Source organism: Lissotriton vulgaris, chromosome 3_1 (genome assembly GCF_964263255.1).
Source record: "Lissotriton vulgaris chromosome 3_1, aLisVul1.2, whole genome shotgun sequence".
NCBI lineage: Eukaryota > Metazoa > Chordata > Amphibia > Caudata > Salamandridae > Lissotriton > Lissotriton vulgaris.
Window position 1 is genome coordinate 756953551 of NC_141689.1, and position 26157 is coordinate 756979707.

Here is a 26157-nt window from a genome sequence, read left to right on the forward strand (position 1 = left end):
CTAAACCAGAACATGTTCCACAGAATATTCCACAGAATACGCAACCTCCACAGAACGCACAACAACAGACAGTAGCTGTACCCCAGCCCCAACCCATTGCCGCAACGCAACATGTCACACAGCAAATGTACCAGTATGCACAGTCCGATTACCCCGATTATCAGCAGTATACATGAAACAGCCTAGAGAGGGAGGTTGGCTTGCCCCTTATCGAGGTTCCTGTTGATCAAGAGGGTCCCTATGTACATAGTCAGGTATTAGGGAAAGACAGAACATTTTTGATTGACACAGGGGTGAGCAGAACTACCATTAGTCATGACGAGGTTCCAGGGGCACCCCTCTCAGGCTCACAGAATGTTTCCCTTGGATTTTCAGGAAAGCCTATTGTTAACGAAGTATCAAAGCCAGTTCCCCTTGCAGTTGGTCCATTGTCTCGTACTACAGATCTGTTACTTACGAAATCATGTCCTGAAAACTTGCTTGGTATCAAAACGCTGAAAGCTCTAGGAGCAGTTATATGTTGTTCTCCGGAAGAAGTGAGATTATTTTTACGTGACTTTAAGGGTCATTATGTGTTGAGAGATTTTGATGCGAGATTGAAAGATGTTCCACAGCATTTATGGGCGCAAGGTCCAACTGATGTAGGTTGTATGCACATTACTCCCTATCGTGTCACACTCAAGCAAGGTGTTGTACTGCCCCGAATCCGACAATACAAATTGCCACCTGAGGCTGTAGCAGCCTTACTGAAAATTATTGATGAACTCATTGCACAAGGAGTAGTTGTAGAAACTGACTCAAATGTATGTAATTCTCCAATCATTCTGATTCTTAAACGAACTGACCCAAATGCACCTCCCGTCTACAGATTAGTGATTGATCCTCGAGAACTCAATAAATGTATAATACCACAGTACCCAGTAGTCCCAGATATTTCATCACTATTGACTGCCATTGATTCCGAAGCTGCGTTCTTTACTGTAATCGATCTCAAGAACGCCTTCTTTAGTGTCCCGATTCACCCCGAAAGCCAATACCTTTTCAGGTTCTGTTTAAATGGCCGAAGCTTCAAATTTGCACGTGCACCTCAAGGGTTCACGGAAAGTCCTAGTATTTACAGCCAAGCACTGAAAAGACAACTAGACAGTATACAGATGCCTACTGACACTGCTCTACTGCAATATGTCGACGACCTGTTAATCACGGCACGGACCGAACGTGACTGCGAACGTGCGTCACTGACAGTCTTGTATTTTCTGGCAGAGAAGGGGCTTAAAGTGTCCCCTTCGAAGCTACAATTCTGTGCCCAGCAAGTGGTATACCTTGGACACTTGCTGTCCAAGAGGGGTAGACAGTTGACACCAGATCGTATCCAGTTAATTGCACATCTGCCACAACCCAAGACACAAAAGGAAGTACGGGCCTTCATTGGCCTCACTTCGTACTGCAGACAATGGATTCCCCAGTATGCATATCTAGCCAAGCCACTCATACAGTTGACGACACAGGAGGCAGCGACTTCGACTGTCCTCCCTTGGACTCAGGAACATACTCAAGCTTTTAATGACTTTGAAGAAAGCTTTATGTCAAGCACCAGTTTTAGCGACACCATGTTACAGCAAACCTTTTACACTTTTTGTCACAGAACGCGATGGCACAGCATTATCTGTTCTCACACAAGATCAAGCAGGACACCATAAGCCTTGTGCTTATTTTTCTAGTACATTGGATCCAGTAGCCCAGGCTCTGCCTGCGTGCCTGAAATCAGTTGCAGCAACAGCTCTAGCTATCAGACAAAGTGATTCCATAGTGTTAGGACATCCTTTGACAGTACAGGTTCCACACTCCGTGGAAGTCCTTCTGAACCGAACCCAGACTCAACACTTGACCATAGCACGACTGACAGTTTATGAACTGACACTGTTCCAGCCACACATAGAAATTCGACGCTGCAACATACTCAATCCTGCCACATTGTTACCCTCGAGTACAATTGATCCAGCACCACATGACTGTGTAGAAGCCATTAATACAGTGACAAAGCCCCGACAAGACTTGACAGACATTGCATTGACCGACCCAGACCTGACACTTTACGTGGATGTTCATGTATGAGAACAAGCACAGGAGAGTTAGTGGCCGCATATGCGGTGACCACTGAAACTGAAGTCATAGAAACACATCGTATTGATACACTGTCTGCTCAAGCTACAGAGCTCATTGCTCTGACCCAAGCCTGTATACTAGCCAAGAACAAGAAAGTAAACATATACACAGATTCACAGTATGCATTCGGAGTCGTTCACGACTTCGGTGTCCTTTGGGAAGAGAGAGGTTTTTTAACTTCTCACGGTACCAAGATCCAACACGGTCCCCTCATTCAAGCCCTGTTAGAAGCAATACACTTGCCTACAGCCATAGCCATTATGAAGTGCAAAGCACATACTAAAGTCACCGATACTATTTCCCAGGGTAACGACCTGGCAGATCGAACAGCCAAACTCACAGCTCAGACAGACATACCAACTGACATGACAAAGACTGATGTACCTACACTGACACAGTGCCTGACAGTTAAGGATCCCACTCTAGACGTACTCGACATACAGACACATGCAACCCCAGATGAAATCAAGAAATGGACTGAACAAGGAGGGATCCAAACAGATCAGGGATGGATGACGAAGGGAAGAGCCACATGGTTCCTCCCCGACTCCATGGTTCAAATCCTCATTAATACAGCACATAGTCCAGCACACTTAGGAGAGAAAGCCATGTTAGACAGTCTACAGAATCTCTGGTTCAACAAACATTTACGAGCAGCAGCGAAACAGAAAGTGCGTACTTGCATGATCTGTTGTCAGTTCAATCAAGGCAAAGGTGTTCCCGTGGAACAAGGTGGATTTCATCCTCCTGACCATCCTTTTGAAGTCCTCCAGATGGATTATATCCAGATGGACAGATGCCGAGGATTCAAGTATGTCCTCGTAGTCGTATGTGCTCTTTCCCGATGGACAGAAGCATATCCAGTTCCCGATTACACTGCTGCAACCACTGCCAAACAGCTGGTACGTGAGTTTTTCCCACGATATGGTTTGCCCCGTGTCGTGTACTCTGATAATGGACAGCCATTCTCGTCCGAGCTTATGAAACAGGTATCACTCCTGTTAGGTTACCAGTGGAAGTTCCACTGCGTCCGACATCCCGAAGCCGCAGGTCTTGTTGAGAGACATAATCAAACCCTGAAAACACGCCTAGCAAAAATCTGTGCAGAAAAAGGTGTAGATTGGATAGTTGCCCTGCCAGTTGCACTCTTTTACATGCGAATGGTAGCCCATTCTAGAACAGGATTGTCCCCGTACGAGATTGTTTTTGGTCGTCCCCCGAATATGTGGGGTACGCCTATGCCTAAATGAATTACAGATGTTGAAAGTACTATGCTGACAGATTACTTGGCTTCCTTGATGTCTGCACTAAAATCTTGTCGTTCACAGGTCGCGGCTGCCTTCCCGGACAAGACCCAAGTAAAACCGCATGAAGTCGTTCCCGGAGAATATGTTTTCGTGAGGAACTTTGACAGGAAAAGTCCGCTGGAACCCAGATGGAAGCAGCCAAAGTTGGTGTTGATGTCAACGAGAACTGCAGTCAAGCTGGAAGGTCGCAAGGGATGGCTGCACTCCAGCCACATTAAGAAATTTCACGAACTGTGTCCAGAAACTCCGATTAAGGACTGCCCATTTGTGGATACTGACTCTAAACTCCCCCTGCTAGAGAAAACTCCCCAAGAGGAGTATCGTTCCAAGTTGAGGTCTAGTAAGTCAGACAGCGTTTAATTGTTTAAGTCCCCCTCGGGTGAAGCGGTTAGACAGGTTTCTGACATGTATAAGATAGACCCAAATAGTCAGAGAGATAGGCGTAGTGAAAAGAGAAAACAATACTGTAAAGTTTTGCACAGCAGATGCATTATCGCATTAATTTCCATGTTTCTTCTGAGTCTTACGATTATATGCATAAGTTTAATGCTACATATTTTCTTTCCTCTTGATTCTCATGTACATGCTTCCTCTAATGACACTATAGAGCACACTTTTAGTGACCTGCCTCCTCATGAATTATCCTATCGTTTAGCAATGCGCAACAATACATTCATCCGTATGTTACATCATTCTCACCAGACCAGCAATGCTACCGATTGCTGGGTATGTGGCCGACTCCCTCCCTATCAGAAATACAAGGGAGCTCTGCCCCTCTTTCCTTATCCGTTCACACATAATGGTTCGTGTGGTGCATGGTTTACTTTAATGTCCTCCCTAGATAGTAAGTCCAAGGTTTCCCAAGGCAATTGGATATGGGGGAACCTGAATACAGTTATGAATAAAATATGCTTCCCAGACCAAGAAGGTCTTCCCCAAAGGACAGGGACCGATCTAGAAAATGAAGTGTATGGATTAGGTAATTTTTCACTTAACCTTATGATCCTGAATGTGCAGTCTGAGACTAATTCGGACTTGCCGTTTATTACAGTTTTGCCAGTGAAAGGTGAACTATGCGTCAGAAAGAATGGTTCAGTACATCTAGGACACAGTGATTGTAATACTGTTGTCGAATTCAGTGATAAAGGAAAGTCTACTTTCAAAGCTTCCCGCCATTCTTATTTCATATGTGGTCAGACAGCCTATGTACGTCTGCCATTGGATTGGGATGGGACGTGTTATATCGCGTTCCTATTGCCACCTGTTTTCCTAGCCCCACCTGATTATCATCGGAATCCACATCTTGTACATATAAGACATAGAAGGGAGATCAAGACCCCGATTGTAGACTGAAACAACGTTGGAGCAATATACAGATTTCAATAAAGGATTCTTTTTCTTTATAGGACCTGTCCAGAACAGTAAATTGATACGTAGATTAACACGAACTTTGGAAGCAGTAGTGAACGAAACTACTTCTGCCTTAGGTAACTTGACCGAGGAGCAGTCTGCTATGAGACTTGTTGTTCTTCAAAATCGCCTTGTCCTTGACGTCATCCTGGCAGATAGGGGCGGGGCTTGTAGAGTCATCGGATCCAGTTGTTGCGTGTTTATTCCTAATAACGCGCCATCCGTGTATAAGGCCATAACTCGGCTTCATGAAATTGCTCACCTGATACACCAGAATCCAGGCTCCTGGACTTGGTCCGGTTGGCTCTGGAGTGTAATATCCGCCTGGGGATGGAAATTGTTATCATTCCTAGGAGTAATTTTGGTCATAGTATTCAGTTGTTGCCTCTGTCTGCAATGTGGGCCAGCGATTTGCGGCTTGTGCGCCACAGCTTGTATTCCCCGTCCAAGTACACGTTCCCGTTCCCGAATAAAGAAAGAACAAATGATGCTTTACGAACAGATAGATGGTCTCATGAATATAGATATATCCTAAAGGGTGTAGTAGGGTCCAAGGAGGGAATGAGGTAATAGAAATTTTCAGGTAGCTAATGTGTCCCCCACTCGCACCCTATCCATGCACCCATGTTCCTTGTATGTCGTGTAACTTCTGTTCCGTACATGCTAGAAAGACGCAAATACATTTGCGTCCATCCTTAACATGTCAGCTATCCAGTCCTGCATGAAAATCTCGTTAATTAGGCTTCTAGGCCTATGGTGCCAACGTCTTTACATGGTACACCTTTGAATCTCGCACACGTTTTCTCCATGTTTCCTGGCCCAGTCGAGCTAGGCCCTTAAACGAGGCCCCGAGTCTCATCTCTCCTGTCTCCGAAAGCTGTATGCATCCCTGACCCCTGCCTTACTTCCTGCCAGCGAAGCGGTGCCCGGCTCGGCCTGGACTGCCTGCCAAAATCGTATTTTGCCTACAGTTATCTGCTCAGCCTCCTCGAAAACACATTCCAGTCTAGTGAAATAGGTAAACATATTCCCGGCTGCAGAGCAAAGGGCCCGGCCTTCCTGTCCTCCTTGCAAGTGATTTACTGAACCCGTTACCATGGTAGGTCCATGGCTCCGCACGTTGTACCAAGACACGTATGCACGCACTAGCATTCAGTATTGAACGGCCTCTGCCCGAGAGACCTTTTGCTTTAGACACTACATCCTCCAAACACGAGATATCCGATATGTTATAGGTACAGGTTGCCCTGACATCCCAGACACCAGTCTCCTCTACTAGTGCTAAAGTCAAAGCCCCCAGTTCTCCCCGTTCCACGTCATGCTCAGTTGCGCGCGCATTCAGGTCATAGGTTTCTGCTGATCCTGCAACTTTCTCTATGCATCCACCCACATGTGACGTTTCTTATGACGTTTCTCTGACATGTCCAGTGCACGCCCATGTGTACGCCTTTTTACACGCCTCCTGTTATGCACATGTGTTCTTATCTCATTCTTTTCACCTGTTACGCCTACTGTATTGATTTCAATTGTACCATTTTACTATATATAATGTGTAATGCTAATAAAACATTGAATGTCCCTTCCTGAACCTTAGAGGTGATGGAACATGATATCCATCCTCGAGGATTTTCCATTAAAGCCCGTATGACTCAGATCCCACGGACTCTGCCTCTCATTTGAATGAGCTGTCTTTTATTGATAATTATATGGAAAAATGATACGGTAAAATTAATTTACCACAAGTAGATGATTTCCTCTGGTGCACCAAGCTCTAACAAAACTTGCCATAGTAGCGAGTGGTTGACCAGATCAAATGCGCTGCTTAAATCGGCAAAGCAAAGATAAAAATTACCAGGCTTACCCTTAGTATACTTGCCAATTAATAATTCTAAATTCAGGCATTGATCTAGGGTCCCACGGCCCTTTCTAAAGCCATATTGGGAGTTAGCAAGAATCCCCTTTTCCTCTGCCCAATTTTCCAGCCTAGACAGTAGCACTCTACTCATGATTTTCACCGATGAGTCGAGTAGACTAATAGGTCGGTAGTTACATGCGGCTGTCTTGTCCCCCTTCTTATAGATAGGGACAATAATCAAGTCTCCCCAGGTAGGTGGAATCAAGGCTGTAACTGCTGCATTGAGAACCAAAGTAAGTATCGGTCCCCACAATAGAGGAAGAGCCCTATAAACATCAATGGGGACTCCATCGGGGCCCTGTGCCTTTCCCCCCTTACTAGCTTTAATACTGTATTCAACCTCTCCCAAGGCTATATCCAAAGGGGCTATAGGCCAATGCCTTTGCACTGCTTCATTCGTACCATTAGCTTGAAATATAGCTGAAAAGTGGGAGACCCATGCCTCACTACTGACATTAGATGAAAGTTGGGGAATTTTATCATCTTTAAGGAAGGGGAGTTAACTGTGGACCAGAACAGGCAGATGTCAGAAGTTTCTGCCGCCTGCGTTAAACTATCCCATGCTTCTTGCTGTAATTCCCTCTTCCTTTTAGAGAGTGCCATTTTGTAATCAGATCTCAAGAGTATGACTTGATTCCTATCCCTTGGTCCAAGGGCTAGAGCCTGCTTCAATTGGGAAAGGAGGGCTGTGCACGCATGATCGAACCAACCTTTACCATGGCCGGTCGAACCTGGCCTTTTTCCCGTAAATATACTATCAATAATTTTATCAATATTAACAGACCAACTTCCTGATGCCAAAATGACATTAAGATCTGCCAAAGTTCTAGATATAATTATAGGCACAACTGTTGCGGATTTTTCCACTTTCCACCTTATCCTAGTTCCATTTGACCTATGGGGCTCGATATTATCTAAGGTTCTTAATGCCCGCTGATTCCTACTATCCCAATTTTCTGTTCTCATAGCTAAGCAATTATGATCACTTAGTGTAGGCATCTCAATAACCGCTGTCAAACAGTAAGGTGCTATGCTAGCTAAAACCATAATATGATCAATGTAGGAATTAGTGTTTCTCCCGATGTAGGTGGGGATGGTTTGGCCACTAGCATCTTTAACGGGCTGCACTAACTCTAAATCATAAGATGTCATGATACCATTAATTTCCTCCCCATAGGCATTATGTGGAAAGTGGGGTGTATTTTCGCCACTATTGTTTTGCACTCCACAAGCCCTAGAAACTGACAGGGGACAAATTGGAGAATTAAAATCGCCTAATCAAATATAGGTAAAAATAGATTTTGCTTCTGCAACAAGCTTCATGAGGGCACTTTCCAATTCTCCTATAACATTGTGCTGCGAATTATTAAAAATATTGTTATAGAAGTTAATTAAGAGCACCTCTGGACCTTCCTTTAATTGTACCCATAAAATTTGAGAATGGGTTCCAACTGTTACATGTTTTAGAACTGTCAACGACAGGTCCACAGATAGGAGGAAAAGTAAACCTCCCTTAGCTCTCCCATGTCTTGACTCTACAGCTTCTAAACTGTCACAGGCATACCCTTCAAAACTGGGTTTTGTAACACACCACGTTTCTTGAAGGCATAAAATGTCGTAAGACCTGATCATGTCCTCCCATCCCAGATTGTTCCTTTTCGAAGCCCAACCAGCTATGTTCCAGCTCACAATAGAGGTTCCCCCTGTGGTACAATTGTTGAGTTCATCTTGGACAATAATGAGATTAACATCAATCTCAGTTAAACCAACATTAGGGACCTCAGCATATGTCGTTTGTTGATTATTCGTCCCCCTCTCTATAGCAGGGTCAGATTCCAGGCCACTGTCAAACATTGTAAAAGTAGTATCCTTAATGTGCCCCAGATCTATACTAGGCCCCCCTAAGTATATTCCTTGAACATTAAGGGGTAAACTAAGCTGAGGCATAATACCCTTTGGATGTCAATCATTCTGGTCCAGAGAACTCAAAGCTTGGTGTCTATTCTGTAATGGTACCTCAAAAATTGGACCATGATTGAGGGTAAAGGGTCTACCTCTATTGGTGACATGGGGCATCTTACTAAGATGATTATAAAAATATCCCAAAGGGCGTACAAGTATATCATTCTCATTCGGGGTTAGAGAGGCTGCTCTGAGCAGGACAGTTACAGCATGTTGAGGGTATTTAAAATTAACAATGACACAATCCCCCCTAGAGGACTTTCTTGAGTTACCAATCCAATTAACCCTTCTCCTTGTTAGTATTTGGTCTGAGTAATTGGTTGGGAACCCACATTGCCTGTGCAGCCATTAGACCATTTTATTCTTAAGCGATTCATGTGATTCCTGAGGGGTTTGTGGAATGTGAGACTGACTGATATCAAGAGGCGGAACATTGGATAGAACAACTACATAAGGTGTACAGTCTGGAGGGAGATTGATAAAACTACTTTTCTTGGGCGCAGATCCTCCAATCGTGCTTACTGGTGCTGCTGTTACCTGCGCAGTCCTACAACCCACTTGCAGACCAGCTGTAACTACTTTATTTAAGCTAGACCTCTCATCGAGTGGCTTCGGGGCATTGTCATGCGCAGTCCTGCAATCCACTAGCAGACCAGCTGTAACTACTTTATTTAAGCTAGACCTCTCATCGACTGGCTTCGGGGCATTGTCATTATATAGAACACCCTTCTGTTTGGGCCTAGAGCTGTCATTCTTGCCAATGTGCACATCCAGTAGTCTGCCCAATCTAGACACCTCAGCTGTGAGAAGGTCTAGTTTGTCCACAAGTGGTTTAACAATTGTTTCGAACTTCCCCTCTATGATGCTAACTAATATATCAAATTGCTCAGAATTAGAATTAGCCGTATAGTTCTTAATCATAGTCTCTTTGTCACTGGCATTGCTAATAGGCGTAAGTTCGGCTTTCCTCTTGTTATAGTTTCCCCCACGCTTGGTTTGTACTTTCCTACAGGCCCTCACTTTTCGCAAGGCCGGGGAACGCCGTGGCGTGATGACATCAGGTGTTTGAGATGATTCGGGGGAATCCTGGGTTGGGACTGGGTCAGCTGGTATTTCTATTGGAATAACATCAGGATCACCATTAGAGTCCGCAAGCAGATCATTACCAGCTATAGGTAATGCAGAAGGTAAGTCTGGAGAGTTCACCCGGCCTAACGACTTTCTTCGGTCATTGTTAATCTTGTTCACAACCTTTACTAAATAATTGTCCATAGTAGATTTATGTTTGGACATTTTAAAAGCTGGTTATGGTATGAACGGGACAGGCAGTTGGACTCAAGAAAAAATATATTGAAGTACACGGTGGCACCGGAGGCGTATAAACACTATGTTTAAAATAAAAGAGAGTCACGTATTAAATTCACTTTTGACTTACTAAGCGGTCTTTGTCGCTGCAGCCAAGGGAGGTTGCCCAGCCCTGCCTCGTTCTGCCCCAGACTGCCACAGACTGTCCTGGCCTTGTCCCTGGCTTCTCCCGCGATGCTCCCGCACGCGACTCGCGATGCGAGAGGCGTTCCGTCTACTTAAGCGCCTCCGGGCGCGCTGGTGGTGTGAGTGCTGTGCGCCTCCCGGGGCAGCTGGGAGAGGTAGTTTGTGGTTGCTGCGGCCGTTCCCCTCACGGCGTGGCAAGTAGCGGAAAAGCCGTTTCCCTCACGGCTGCCGGTCCGGTAAAATGCTTTTGCCCCCAGGAGCTCAAGGCGCTCCGTCTACTTAAGCGCCTCCGGGCGCGCTGGTGGCGTGAGTGCTGCGTGCCTCCCCGGGGCAGCTGGGAGAGGTAGTTCGTGGTTGCTGCAGCCGTTCCCCTCATGGCGTGGCAAGTAGCGGAAAAGCCGTTTCCCTCACGGTGCCAGTCCGGTAAAATGCTTTTGCCCCAACACAACACAAATAACAGTACATCACTACATGTCCACAATGCAATAAATTTGGATAAAAAATACCTTGATTACTCTCAATGAATTCCATCCTCTGAATCTACTACTACGTTCCAGTAATAGGCAATCTACTGTCTACGTAAAGATAAAATGTTTACTTTTCCCTTCCAGGTGTTCCTATAGTGGACCAACATCACTTAGGAACCTCCTTAGTTGACTGCCAAGTCAAAGCCAGACACATAGGAGGAACATCTGGAGGACTGTAAGGATTGAAGCATGATACTTCAACATGGGATAACATCAAAGCAAACCTGTCTGGGATCAATCACTCACTAAAATAGTCAACCAGAAAAGGTAAAGTCCAAGCCATGGAATGTTGGGCCACCTTCTAGGTCCAGTAAGGTGTTGTGTGTGGATTTCTAGATATGGCCGTTAAGCCAGTTTCTTGTTACTAGTGAATGTGAGGTGCTCATAATAAAGACCCTACTAACTCATCTCTAGATGGCCTCTCTTTACAGTGGGGATAACCAAAATAGTGACCCTGAAGAAGATACAGGGGAGCTATAGAAGTTAAAGGCTGCATTATAAACCCACAGCCAGCAATGCAGGGAAAGCAAGCAGGCAGAAGTGATCAAACAGGAGTAACACAAAGTCTCTCCAGCAAAGCAGATACACCCCAACCCAAGCAAAGCAGGAGCCCATGGGAGAGAACATCACCCACAACATCCCTGGGTGGCACAAATGAGAAATCCCGTTCCAAGACAGTAGACCAAGACTCCCAAAAAAATCGAACCCCCAAATACCACAGAGAGAGCATGGGGTGAATCACAAACAGGCACAACTCCACACCCAGAAGAGGGCAGAAGAACACACCTATCTGAACTTGTTACCAAAGGCAACACACACAAGGCAGTAGAAGAGTGCACATCAGGTAGAAGGAGAAGACCCAGCCCAGTTGAACAAGCATATCAGAATAAAACAATTAAAACAAAGGCTTCAGTAGATGCCCACCAAACACAAAGGCCCAGACATAGCATGTCCTGGAAGGAGAAAAGCCCTAAAGACAAAAGACAGTCATGGCATGCACCAATGTTTGCCTACCCACGTTGGAATATATGTGAAGCAAGGAAACTGCAGGATCTCCAGAACCAAGAACCAAATAGAGACAGCCAATTGCAGATACGGCCCATGCCCAATATCCATCAGGGAACACAGGGCTAACATATGACAAGATATCGCACAAATAAATGTAGATTCAGAGAGCCCAAATCCCCCAATAGAAGGCATCGGCAGTAGGCAATTAGACCCAAACCTAACAAGGAGCAAAGGGAGAGGAACCACCATGATATAGACAAAGGCATGGCCAAAAAAGAGTTATGCAACTAGAAGAAGCATATCCAGGGCATGCTATGCCCCAAGCTTGAAGGGTCAACAGGCAGCCAGGACTAAGGTACCCCAGGGAACCAACTAGAGGTCCACGAAGGAGGACTCATCAGAAGACACGCCAACTGAAGTTTTGAGGAAGCCACGCATATCTGCAAAGATTAAGCAAGCAGAGAAGGGCAAGATCATCAAAGAAAACACCAGCATCACAACAACAGCACAGACCATAGACTTTAGACTGCACCACGCTATCACAGGTTTCATTGAGAGGAAGACAGGAATTCGCATACTTTTAAAAATCGCCGTTTTCTAATATTACTGTGGAACTATTTTTAATTGTTGGTTGACTGCATTGCCATTTAAAAATATCCGCTTACTTGCACAATAAAAAATTTACCTCACTACACGCTACTTTAGCGTGATTAAAACTCCCGGGCAGCCACTGCGCCATCTTGGTTGAGGGAGAGACAGGTTCACTGCCACCGGCAGGCGCCATCTTGGGGGGCGGTCTAGTCGATGTAGCTGTTCGGTGGATCCCACTGCCAGCATACTTATAAGGGGGAATGCAAGCGCGCAGCGCGCGCGCTCAGCAGGCACCCCCATGGCCTGCCAAAGGCAAGCCAGTCTGAGCCCGTCCTTGCCCCGGAGGCGCACGGCGCAGGAATTGCTGCCCGTTTGGAAACTGGGCAAAGGCGGATAACATATTGTAGAGAACTTCTTCTGAAGCTGGGTAAGACAGAGGGGATTTCTTCCACGGCCCCCTTAAGAGTTGATGGAAAGACTCTCATGGGAGGACTGATTAATAGCCGGTCAATCGTGAAGCACGCTACAGAGGTCTCGATGTTCTGTTTCTAACTGAAACTTGGGCAAATGCAGAGTCCACTGTTGTACTGGGATTTGTCTGCCCTAGTGGCTATAAAATTCTTCATAAGCCCAGAGTCACAGGCAGAGGAGGGGGAGGGGGAGTGGGAGTGATTTTTAGAGAGGAGCTGGATTTTAGACTTCTACAGATCAATGAAGTAGAGGGTATAGAAGTGATGGGGTTCTCACTATATTCCTTAAGTGGGAACCTACTCACTGGATTGTTGTGCTATAGGCCTCCGGGGACTATCAGAATTTGTTTGAAACCATCACTAATCTTAAGTTGCACACTCTAGAATGATTATTCTTAGAGATTTTAATCTCTCGGAAGATGGGAAGGCTAATAGCCATTTGAGAGATCTGAGACATACATGCACAAATCTGGATCTTGCTCAGATGGTGGAAAGCTCGGCACATGAAGGGGGCATGTCCTTGATCTGCTATTTTCTAATCAGGCCACAACGAAGGTGTTAAATATAGCACCTCAGAGCTGGACGGACCATAATGTAGTCCAATTTAGTATCAGGATGGCGCATTCGAGGGACAGTGAAGGTCAGCAAAGGTCCTACAGGACAGGTAGGAAATGGGCAGAACTTCAGTATTTGATCCAGAGGCCACATATTTTGATCCCATGTTAGACGTAGAAGTGAACTACAAAGTCTATACCAACTATTTATCTGCTATCTTAGACCAGGCAATCCCCATGAAGAAGATAAAAAATAGGAAGAATTTCATGGCGCCCTGGTTTAATGAAGAGTTGAAACAGCTCAGTTTGCTCCACAAAAAGGCAGAGAGGAATTGGAGGAAGGGATATGGGGAGGAAGATAAAATTGTTCTAAGACGGAGACAATTGCTCTATAAAGAGAGCATCTTTAAGGCCAAGGCAAATTTCTATGCCAGTTCAATTGCTCAAGCATCAAACGGGACTAAAGCACTCTTTAAAATCATTAAGGCATTGTCCGCCCCTAAATGTATGGACAATGAAGTGGCTTCATCTCAAAAACTATGCGATGAAATCGCTATATACTTCCAGGATAAGATCGCTAAGATCGTGGATACTCTCCAGGTTAACAACAAGGCTGAACAACCAACCCTGGGACAGCTAGGAGCCAAAGATCAACAACTACTGGCATCCTTGAATAACTTCCAAACTCTTACTAAAGTTGAATTTGATAGTCTGGTGGATTGCGTTTCTTCAGGTTCCCCGTATGATCCCTTCCCCTCTAAAATATGGAAGTCATCTGGCTGAGATACTCTTCCTTGGCTAAGGCAGATATGTAACCAGTCTTTGGAGGAAGGAGTGGTCCCGGAGGACTGGAAACTGGCAGTGGTGACTCCACTGATCAAAAAGCCTTCTCTGGACCCGTCAGTACCGGCCAATTTCTCTCCTACCCTACCCGGTGAAAATCTTAGAAAAAACTGTTAGTAGGGAATTGCCGCGTTTCTTGGAGGAGAACTCCCTGCTTGATAAAGATCAGTTTGGCTTCCGCCCAGGTAATGGGACGGAGTCGGCCCTGGTCACAATGTTGGATAACCTGCAGATGTGTGCCGACAACGGGACTGCCACTGTGCTAGTGCTTCACGATATGCCGGCCACATTCGACACGGTGAACCATCTCATCCTACTGGAAAGATTGAAGAAGCTAGGAGTGAAAGGTCGGGCACTGCAATGGTTACAATCTTACCTAGCAGGACGGCATCAGGTGGTAACACTAGCTCCATTCTCTTCTATTAAATCACCAGTCATTCACGGGGTGCCGCACGGTTCGGCGATCAGTCCTATTTTATTCAATATTTAATTGCAGCCCTGCTCCCCATTATAAAGTCCACGGGAGTCTGACTAGTCAACTATACGGATGATACACAATTGGCATTTTCCTTGAAAGGTGAAAATACAGTGTCTCTGGACCTATTCCAACAATGCATGCGGCAGACAACTGACTGGATTCGAATGAATTCCCTACAAATCAATGCTGAAAAGACCAAGGTGCTTTACTGCTCCTCTGGCAGGTTACCTAGACAATTTCCTTCTGAATTTAGGCTTACACCAGTGGAGGAACCACTAATCCCGGCCAGTAAGGTACGTAATTTGGGGGTGATGATTGACAATGATCTCCAGATCCAGATGGAATCACAGGTAAGTAAGACCGCCAGTGTCTGTTTTGCCTTAATACGCATGCTGCGTAAAATACTCCCTCTACTACCCAAAAAGGTGCGATCATAGGTAGTAAGCAGTACAGTAGGTAGCAGGCTGGATTACTGCAACTCCCTGTATCTGGGGGCCCCATTATACATTCTGCAGGGGCTTCAAAGAATACAGTCTGCAGCAGCTAAACTGGCCCTTGGCAGGCAACGTGGCTCTTCTACAACATTGGCTTTGAGAGAGCTACACTGGCTGCCTGTGATGGAACGGGTTAATTTTAAATCCCTCTGCCTGGTTTTTAAAGCGGTACACGAGTTAGGCTCTGTTCCTATGCAGGAAAGGTTCTCATGGTATCAACCTACAAGGCAGCTCCGCTCTTCTAGTGCTGGTCTACTTATGGTTCCTAGATTCAAACGGTGGAGGCTAGGAGGAAGGGCATTCAGGGTGGCTGGTGCTTGGCTGGGGAATGTACTTCCCCAGAACCTCAGACAGATCAGCTCCCTGTTAGAGTTTTGCAGGAACCTGAAAACCTGGCTTTTCCCAAAGGTTTAGCTCTGCTCCCTTCTCTTGCTCTCTCTGTTGTGACCTATGCCATCTTGGTTCTGTTTATCAGTCTTCAGTACGCGCTATATATGTTTTAAAATCAATCAATCAACACTGCAGGAGTAGTCAACAGTCCCTAAAGGGTATAATCCTAAACAAAAGACAAGCCAAATCCACATACCACCTTTTGAAAGGCCAACAAACAAGGGGGTGTTCCAGGAGTAAGAAGAAATAAAGGCCATGACAAGTCAGCCCAGAGAATCCCCACTCACCCAGAGGCAAACAATAATAGTGAAATGAGAGAAGTACATAAATTAGTGAGAACCAGACAAAGTATTAATAAAGCTGAACTCCCAAATTCACATGCCGCAAGGGTACAGTGCTCAAGATGAGCAATCAGACAAAGGATTCAAGTATCCAATACCAAAATCAGGGACACCAAGAGGCAGGCGCATAATAAGCAAAGAGAGACACCATGCATGCATGCCATAACTGAGACCTAGACAGAACTGAATAAGTCAGAGGCACACAAAAAGGCATCAAAATCCCCAGCACGGCCAGGAAGTGAAGAAAAACTGGACCAAAATAACTGCAAAGGGGGAATAAAGCCAGCCAGCATCCCAGGTAGTGAGGGGGATCACTCCCAACAGGACAAAAGTACTCAACCATGGAATAAGGTCAAGTCCAAACAAGAAGCACATTAGGCAGCACACAAAAAAGTGCTACTGCACAATCTCTAGTGAAGAAAAACGGAGTCCCAACAGAAAAATCTAAAGACAAACCTTCGAGGACACAGGTCTCCAACAGCACAGAAAAGGCAACACAGAATCCAGGTAGAGGGGCGGGAAGCAGAAGTTCAGAGCTCATGGATGTTAACCATAAGCCTTAAGTTCAAGAGGCACAAAAGGAGAATATCCAATGAACAAAAAAAAACACACGCCAAATGAAGAATAGGAGGGCAAAAGTGCCAGCCTGGAGCTAGAATGCAATCCTATTCACAGATGCCACAAATTGAGGAGGGGGGCCATAGAAATGAGAGGGGTGGGCCAAACACATAAGCATGAAGGCACAACCATCCCCCAGAAGGGATGTGGGATGAACCAACTCCAGGCAGAACCGAAAGGGGAAAGCAGGGAGCAACTCGCAAGCATCAAGCCCAAGATATAGGAAGTGGGGACCCCAATGAAAAGCCAATCAGTGAACTTTACCACTCCAGGATGAGAACCATGGGCCAAGCATTACCACAGCAGAAAGAGAACAACACCACACCAAACACCACTCTATAAAAAAGGGGTCAAAAAGGCCTACCTTGAAGAAGGAACACCAGAAAGAGAAGGGACACTACTCACAGATATAGCTTAGAAGCTGAGGGAAGAAAAAAAGTGCAGAGGCACAGTACACACATTGGGTGCCCGACCATTGCAGACAATAGATGCCTGGGTCTGCTTATCGACAATCCCCACAACAAACAAAAGAGAGTGGGCAGGCTGAGCTACATGCAGCTGGCTGAGTGAGAAGTTATCTGCCAATGTCAGTGCGTCCCTAGTACACAGTGGTTTCCTGCTCTTAGTGGGGTTGAGGTGATTTTTATTTTTCCAGTAGGTTACAGATTGTTACAAGTGTTCCTCAAACTGAGTTACTGTATACTTCCCAAATGGTAAAGTTTTTTGTGAGGGACCTACATGACAAAAAATGCATGAGGACTGGTGTGTCATTAACCAGTTATACTTTGCCATCCCTACAATGCAAAACCAATATTCTAAAGAGCTTGTGTTTTGTAAACCCCTATTCCACGTATCAACAAATTTAGCATTACCCGGGTCCGTGTAATTCTTCAGAACTAATCCCAAAAACCTCTCCTAGCTGTATTGCTTCCTTCTGTGTGAATACTAACCTAACTTAGTTAAATAAAAAAGAAAATTAACTGAAAACAGTTGCCTCGTTATGAAGCAGTATCAGTTTCCATGTCCTGTGATATAACAACAACCAGGACATGATTATTGTACCTTTCAATTATCACAGGAATTCAATCCACACACTGTGGAGATAAACATTTACTGTCTTATCATACATAACTTGAAGTATTATTTTCCTGAGGACTTTATTTAGTGAGGCCACTCATGAGCAAGAGAAAAACATAGGAAGTGCACCACCATCAACAAAAAAAGTAAACCAAACCATCTTTCATCATATATCAAGACGATTAATAAGCTATTCTTTCTCACTTGGCAACTAGGCTATTCTAATTGCCTAGCGATCACTGGTGTCTCAGTCCATCGCCACTAGTTGAATGCAGCAATTAATGAGTGCCTTGCAAATTGACTCCCCCATCAGAGAAGCAAATAGGTGAATTTTTCAGTTAATGGCAGGCCACACATCAGATCCAAAACACATAAAGGCTTCCTTAACACTATTTTATAAGTGTTATGGTACAAATCACTGATGCCTAAATTACCAGGATTCTGCTGTGGATAGGGATACATCCAAGAGGAAAAGGAAAAAAACTATCTTATAGGAAGAGGAAGCCTCACTCACTTAATGTGACATGCTTCATCATAGGCAAACTCTCCCCACCCTAGTAGGGCAATAGCACCAGGGTGGAAATGACCTCATAGTAAACCCGATGGAGGGAGATCCTAAATACGATAATTTCCTGGACAAAACAGAGAGATCCAGATAAAGTTAAAAGTACCTAGAGGTAATAAGGTTTTCACCTTTATTAGTGATGACCTCTGGTGCATCTAAAACCAACTACGTGATGGAATAACAGCACAATGGCTCTGACCCTTGTCTTATTGCCAACATGTTTCTGCCCTATTCTAAGTCACCTATTTTGGTCCGGGGTACCCGTCAGGGCTAAGGATCCCTAAAAAACATAGAATAACAAATAGTCAATAGCAAAAAGTTAAAACCAGACACTAGAAAGACTAGAGTGAATCCTATCTGGTTTTAGTGGCAGTAAACCTTGAACAATACTCTGGATTTTTTGTCAGCCAGATCTAGTCAAATAGAGGCACATGTTAGATGCATGTCTCAACAAACCAAAGTATGCCTTCAAAAGGGCCCACAACCTAAAAGATATATTGGTGCACACTCGCCCAAGGGAACCCTTATGGGTAATAGACAGACAATAGTGTAGGGCATACTGCCACCAGGTGGGCACTCTCCTTGCGGCAGTTGTATTGTATGCTCTCCTACTAACAAGATGAAGGAGGTAGATCTGGGGTTCAGAACACCATGGAAGTTGAAAAGACTATTGGACTGCAATTCTAAAATGTAGTTTACATCATAAAGTGCCCTTGTGATTTCCTGTATGTAGGGATGACATCAAGAAGCATAAAAAGAAGAATAATAAAACACTCTAGCACCATAAGTTGTAGACCGTATGCAATGAAATTGATGCAACACTACATTGAGCAGGGACACAGTAACAGTGATTAGGAATGGTGCATCATTGAAAAAGTGAAATAAGATATGAAAGACATGACAGCTACTTTTCCACTTTGAACAGAGATGAATATACAGACTTTGCTCTGACATCCTTGGGCTTAAAGATGAATTGCCCTAGGGTCACTTGAATTTCTAAAACCAAAAATGTTGCAGACATTGATGAAGGGGACCCCCTTATCTGAACCCCTACATGACCTCTGGCAACCCTGACCCAAGGACTCATCTGTGCCACTAGGACCTCTTCGGTGCCACATTGTTTTACTGTAGACACAATATATACTTGTATTAATGTCACACTAACATCTCATCTTCACCAACAGCAAAATAGTCTTAGGGGGAGATTTACTAAAAAGTCACTCAACAAAGCGCAGCGCGACAGGGAGGGGGCAGGAGAGTGCCATGATTTCAAAGATATGGCTCTCTCCTTCCTTTTCTCTTGCTCCGGTGCTGATTAAATCTGCTGTACGCCACACCCACACCTTAGCGCCATAGAGCTAGGGTGTGTGTGAGTCTAGCATAGGTTTTGTTCAGGAAGGATACCCTTCCTGTGTAAAACACTATGCCTAAACAAGATGCAAAGATTTTCCCACTTTGTATGCACGCTGCAATGTGCAGCAAGCATGCAAAGTCGGAAAAGGAAGGAGAAATGAAAGCATGTCTCCTTCTGTGCACCTACTTGAAAATAGCAGTTTTCTCACGCTAAACCTAATCTACTTTGTTTAGTAAATTGGGTTTAGCGTGAGAAACCTTGGGTGGTTGCATGGGAATGCCATGCTTCACCCTCGGTATGCCCCATGGCGCAAAGCAATGCGAAGCGTTACTTTTCCATTATTTTTAGTAAAAAGGAAAAAAAGATTTTGCGCCGATTTGCTTTACTTTTCTGTTGCAAACATGGTGCAAAATCTTAGTAAATCTCCCCCTTCATGTACACTTGCCATGTACATAGTGGTTGTTTTGCTTTTCCTATGTCTTATGCGGCCAGTGCATTTGCACCAAGGGTAACAACCTACTACATTCTGTTACCTTAATCAAAAACTGTTTACTCGATTCTTTGTGCAACAAACTATAATACCCCTTCTATAGGCCCGCCAAGTGGGCATCTATTTCTCTGCTTTAGGTATTTTTTAAATTAGTGCACCGCCCAGCTCTTCTTACAACCTATACATTTGACCACAATGAGCATTTCTTTTAAACCATGCTGACCATTTAAGTGAGGTATGTCTATCTCAGGCACCACATGCAATAGCTTTCAAATTTGCCAGTTAATTGTGTAAGATAACGTGGCACGCTGCAGTATGTAGAGAGCCCCTACAGCGCACAGCTGCCTATGCTGCAAACCTTGACACTGATCTCTATTTGGAAGCACTGTCGGACACACATGGGACTACACCTCCCATGGTCCGCAGTTGTCCCACAACCATACCTACACTTGCATGATTACGAAGATCTGCACAGCCAAAGCCTGAACGCCTCAAGAAGGGTTCCTGAGTTTTACATGGCCGTAACAGCACCTTTTGCTTACTAATATGGCCCAGCAGTACTTCATTCCCCTTTTTTGGCGATTAGATGTGCACCATAAATGACAGCGTACACCGCCATGGTGGGATATCTACCCAACAATGCCACCTTTATCCAACTCCGGTTTCAAGGGGCTGACACCATATTAGTTGAATCATGTAAAAGCAAAATTTCAATGGCCAGGATCATCCCCTAAACCTCCAGGCACATTTCAGTTATAATCCGGTCCCAGGATGCTTGTTTCCGGTCCAGAGAAGACATGGCTTGGCGATTCGAGCTGGACTGTTCCCATGAGGCACAGGGTCAGACTGATTTGCATATGGCCATGTCTGAACTGGGGTGGCTGAGTGAGCTAAAGAATGATGATGGATTAAACCCAGATCAGTTGACTGGGGGTGAGTGTTTGATTGGCTCAAATTCTTCGTCCATCATCCCCTTTTGTATCGCTTTGTTCGCCCTAGGTTGGCGGGGTATGCTCAGACATGAGTCCCTTGCTCACTTGGCCACTGGATTCAAGATAGCCTGGCTGATGAGGATTATGAATCCGAAACCGGTCCCAGGATGCTTGTTTCTGGTCCAGGGAAGACATGGCTTGGCAGTTCGGGCTGGACTGTTCCCATGCGGCACAGGGTCAGACTGATTTGCATATGGCCATGTCTGAACTGGGGTGGCTGAGTGAGCTAAAGAATGGTGATGGATTAAACCCAGATCAGTTGACTGGGGGTGAGTGTTTGATTGGCTCAAACGCTCCGTCCATCATCCCCTTTTGTATCACTGTTTTAGTTGAATCATGTAAAAGCAAAATTCCAATGGCCAGGATCAACCCCTCAACCTCCAGGCACATTTCAGCTATAATCCTCATACTGCAATGGGGCTGCCAGGTGAAGCAAATTAATGAACCTCTTCCTCCACCTTAAATATAGGCCGTAGACATTGTTGCAGTTGTACCTGCGGCTGGGTGAGGACAGATGATAGGTGCTCCTGCATTGTGTGCCTTTTGATGATGTGAGTATCTGGGGTTACTCTTACTGGACATTCCTGACATTCTTTTACCACATAAGGTTTACCCTTCTGTTACCTCCACCTAAAGGACATCTACTTTGGGCGTTATGGGGTGTATTTTATGTAAGGGTAGTACCTTGCTACAGATTCGCAGATTGTGGCTTAACCTTTTTTTTCTTTTTGAAAGCCAGTGCACCAGGGTAGCTTTATATGTGATATATTAAATTGCAGAGTGGGATATACAAGCTAGAGAGTATTGTTAACAGGTACTAATGATTGTCTCATATCAAGTTAGTATGTGACTCTAGAGGACATCGTCCCTCTCCAGACTGGATGATGGGTATCCCTTTAGCGAGCGTAAGATTTGGAAACAATCAAGCCATTGTGCATGTTTCTTTGTCACTTTTAAACATAGTTTCACGTGGATTCTGTGTTTTGCAGTGTCTTTTCACATGTGACACACACATATGAGTTCCCTGACCTATTCAATGCTACCTGGCTGACAAATAAATCCTGAGATTTGTTTGTGTATTGGTATAAGTTTACTAACACATAGACCAGGTAGGATTCGCTCTGGTCATTCTAGTGTATTGTTTTAACTTTTCACTGTTGAACTATATAATGAATGCCCTCGAACAATATCGGTGAATTAGAATAGGGCAAAAAGTAAAAACATGTTGGTGATAAGACGATGATATGAGCCATTGTGCCGCCATTTCATTGTGTAGTTGGTTTTAGATGCACTAGAGGTCACCACTAATAAAGGTGAAAACCTCCTATTGTGGAAAACGACAATGTTACTGTACATAAGAGGCGTTCATTTGCTTTCACCATACCCCTCACTGTAAGCAGAACGAATACCACTGCCTCTCTGCCCGTTCATTAAAATCCCCTCCCTCTGCGTGACCCTGCTCTGGGATTAACACTCCTGCTTGACCCACGCACCCCCCCATTTCCTCCCAAGGAACACCCTTCCCTCTGCCGACGAACCCCCCAGCTGCACCTGATCTCTCAACCCGGTCCCAAGTCATAAGACCTAGCCTCGTGGATTTACACCCCCAACCCCCAACCAATCTTTTCGCCTGCCCAACCTTTTGTTCGGATCACCCCCTCTTGCCCTCGTGTCCTGTTGGAATGTCCAGCTGATAGGTCACGATCTCTTGTTACATACGGGAGGGGGGATGACATCTGAGCGACTGATGGGGGAATAGGCCTGAAGCTGGGATTCCAAACATGCCTTTCTGTACTTCAAAGTGTCTTTATTGCAATGAGGAATGTTTGTGCACCATAAACCTGTGTATAAAAGACGAAGTCTGAGAGAAACCCGTTAGAGCACCTCCTGAAGACACTGTGTTTCGTGTCCGAAATGACAGGCTCTCCTCATGAGAAATAAACCTCTGTTCTTGTGTCCCTGCCTCCAGCGCCCGTCTCTTTATTTGGTAACTGTTCAAGATGGGAACTAAGAGGCGCCTTGCGCCAGCAGCCTGGGCATTGGTTGTATTTTGGGCTGAATTTTCCTCAATTGGCGCCCAATGTGGGGCCCATCAGTGACATAGGGTCCAGAGAGAGAGGTCCAGACGATGGGGTGAACATCTAAAACGATTGGAGTATACCTGCCTTGAGAGGGCCCTCGTCCGGCTGCCGATTGAACGAACTTCACCGATTCCGACCGGACCTCTCTCAAGCGACCTACTGTCCTGACTGGAACCCCACAGGAATGCTGCGGTAAAAATAATGGAGTAAGAGAACGATCGGGCGCTGGAAGGAGGAAGGCAAAGAACTGTCCACACGGTCCGGTCCGGGTAAGGTTAAGTAAGGGCGTCTTTTACGTCTGATTGGTAGGATGGCTTTATCCATCTGATTGATTGATTGATTGTTTGTATTGGAATCGGTATTTAAATACTGATATTGTTCATTGATTGGTTCATTTAGCTTTGGTTGCTACTTGAAGTATTGGTTCTCTTTGAGACATTCTCTGTTTGCAAACAGCGACGAATAGGAACGTTCTTCTCTCTTTGCAAATAGTGAAGGATAGCTAATGCAGACTTTTGTCCCCGTTGTAATCCGTCATGCCGAGCTTTCTCCCCACTGATTGTTTGTTGTCGATTTTTATCGATTATTGTTCTTTTTGAGATATTCCCTGTCTACAAATAGAGAGGAATAGGAATATTCTGTCTCCCTGTGCAGATAGCGAAGGATAGGTAATGCAGACTTTTGTCCCCGTTGTAATCCGTCATGCCTGTTTTTCTCCCCACTGATTGATTGATTGTCTGGACATTTACTGTTCAAGGGATAGTTCGTTTGAGGTATTCTCTATTTGCAAATAACGTAGAAAAGAAATATTCTGTCTAGTCTTTGCAAGTAGCGAAGGGTAGGCAATGCGGACCTTTGTCCCCCGTTGTAACCTGTCATGCCTATCTACTCCCCTCTGATTGATTAACTAGTTCCACCCGGACCATTTATTAGAGGTGGATCGCCTGGCTTAACCGGAGGACACCCACCCTAGTAAAAAGGACATATGTAAACATGAAGTAAACACCATATCCTGTTAACAGAAACTTTAGCATGAAACACACTAGAAAAGGAAGGAAAAAGAAATCGAGCAAAATCAGTAGGCCACTGATGAGCTTTCGACTTCGCTAAAAATAAGAAACGTTAGAAATAACCCGCAATAAGAAACATAAAAATGGCGAGGGAAGCCAAGCTTGACACCAAAGCAGACACGAGGTAGTTAGGGTTCGCCGCCCCTCACTGCTCCAAACATGTCTGTCCCACCGCCCGCCACGCCCAATAACGGTAAAATGAAATAGATACAAATCAGCAGATACCTACCCCCATTCCGGAAGCTCCCGAAGTGCAACAGGTCCATGGTCACGCCCATCCGGAAGGCGAGGCCCCGACGCGTGTAGAGCAGGGCCCGGCTGGCCGCCATCGAACGGAGAGGCCGTGGGGCGGGTGGCCCGAAAATGTACTGGTCTCCCCAGTCCCTTCTTCTGCCGCCCTGCAGGCCACGGGGGGGGGCTGTCTTGCCTCTGCCTCCGACCCCCCCCCCCTCTCTATCGCCTGGTCTGGCCATCATCAAATACCGGAGCCGAGGCCGACGGGGTCCCTTGCCGACAGTACTTCTTTCCATAATAATGGCTGCGACAACACTCCTTTTTTTTCCATAATGGCTGCGACAACACTCCTTTTTTTCCATAATGGCTGCGACAACACTTCTCTTTTTTTTTCCTCTATAATGGCTGCGACAACTCGTCTTTCTTCAATGACGGCTGCGACAGTGGAGGGGGGGGGATGTCTTGCACATGCCACCGACCCCCCCCCCTCCCCTCGTATTGCCTGGACCGGCCGTTATGAAAAGTCTCCTGAAACAGCGCCCTGCAGGCCACGGGGGGGGGAGGGATGTCTTGCCTCTGCCTCCGACCCCCCCCCTCTCTATCACTTGGTCCGGCCGTTGTGAATATCCGGAACTGAGAAACGACGTGGGGTGTGCTGGGGGGGGGGGGGAGGCGGCGCGAACGAGCCTCCCCCACCTCCCCAGGTGGAGGCTTCCAGCGACACCCCCAACGCTCCGCTCAAAGGGTTACTATCGTAAAGCGGCACTTTGCCCCGGACCGGCGCACGTCCTGTGCTCTTCTCCTCGACCTTGAAGATTCTATAAGAGTCGGGGGCCCCAACCCCTCCACGCGGGTGCCCCCGTCACCCGATGGAACCACGAGACGTCGGCGCACTCATGCCGGCACCAGCCTCAGTCTTGAAATGCCCAAAATCCTGCAAGACTACCAACGTGATCAGTTCCGGTGGGACACCAGTATGACCCGGTAGGAAAGATTGTTGCCTCCCCCCACTTTGACTGATGGTTCATAGCGCCAGTCCCCTCTGTTACCCCCTTTTTCGAAACTGTTTGGACTTCCGAAAAGAGGTTCTGGTCCGACCACAAGTTGATGGAGACATTTTGATCATACTCGGATATGCCTGACCTCACCCAAAATGGCGCCGGTACAACTGAAACTTTCAGCTCCTTGTGTTACCCCGATTGCTCAGCCTTGATGTTATAAGATGTGTATGTAGTCTTTAGCGCATGAATTGATATAAGATGGGTTCTGATCATGTGTTTGGACAATGAATTGATATAAGATGGGTACTGATTATGTGGTTTTAACAATGAATTGATATACGATGAGTACTGATTGAACATTCGGATAATGAAGTGATGTTAAGTTTTGACACCCCATGGTTATTGAAAGTTTGAATTTTCGACACTTATGATACTTGCTCACAATGAATTTTCGATATGATTTTATTGCACTTGCTGCACTTTCCATTATGAGATCAATGACCACCGACTCCGTTCCCCTCATGCACAGTTCAAGTCTGCTCCGTGGCCGGCCCACGGGGTTGTAGGCCCGTATTTTGTGCACCAACATTTCTAATTAAAGGTTTTTGAAGGAGCAAGTATAATTGTAGTGTTTGGATTGATAAGCTTCGAATGTACGGCTACTGTCCCCGATATAAGTGAAATATAGGTAAAATGAAGCAGCTCGATTAAGGTTGAAGGTTAAAAAG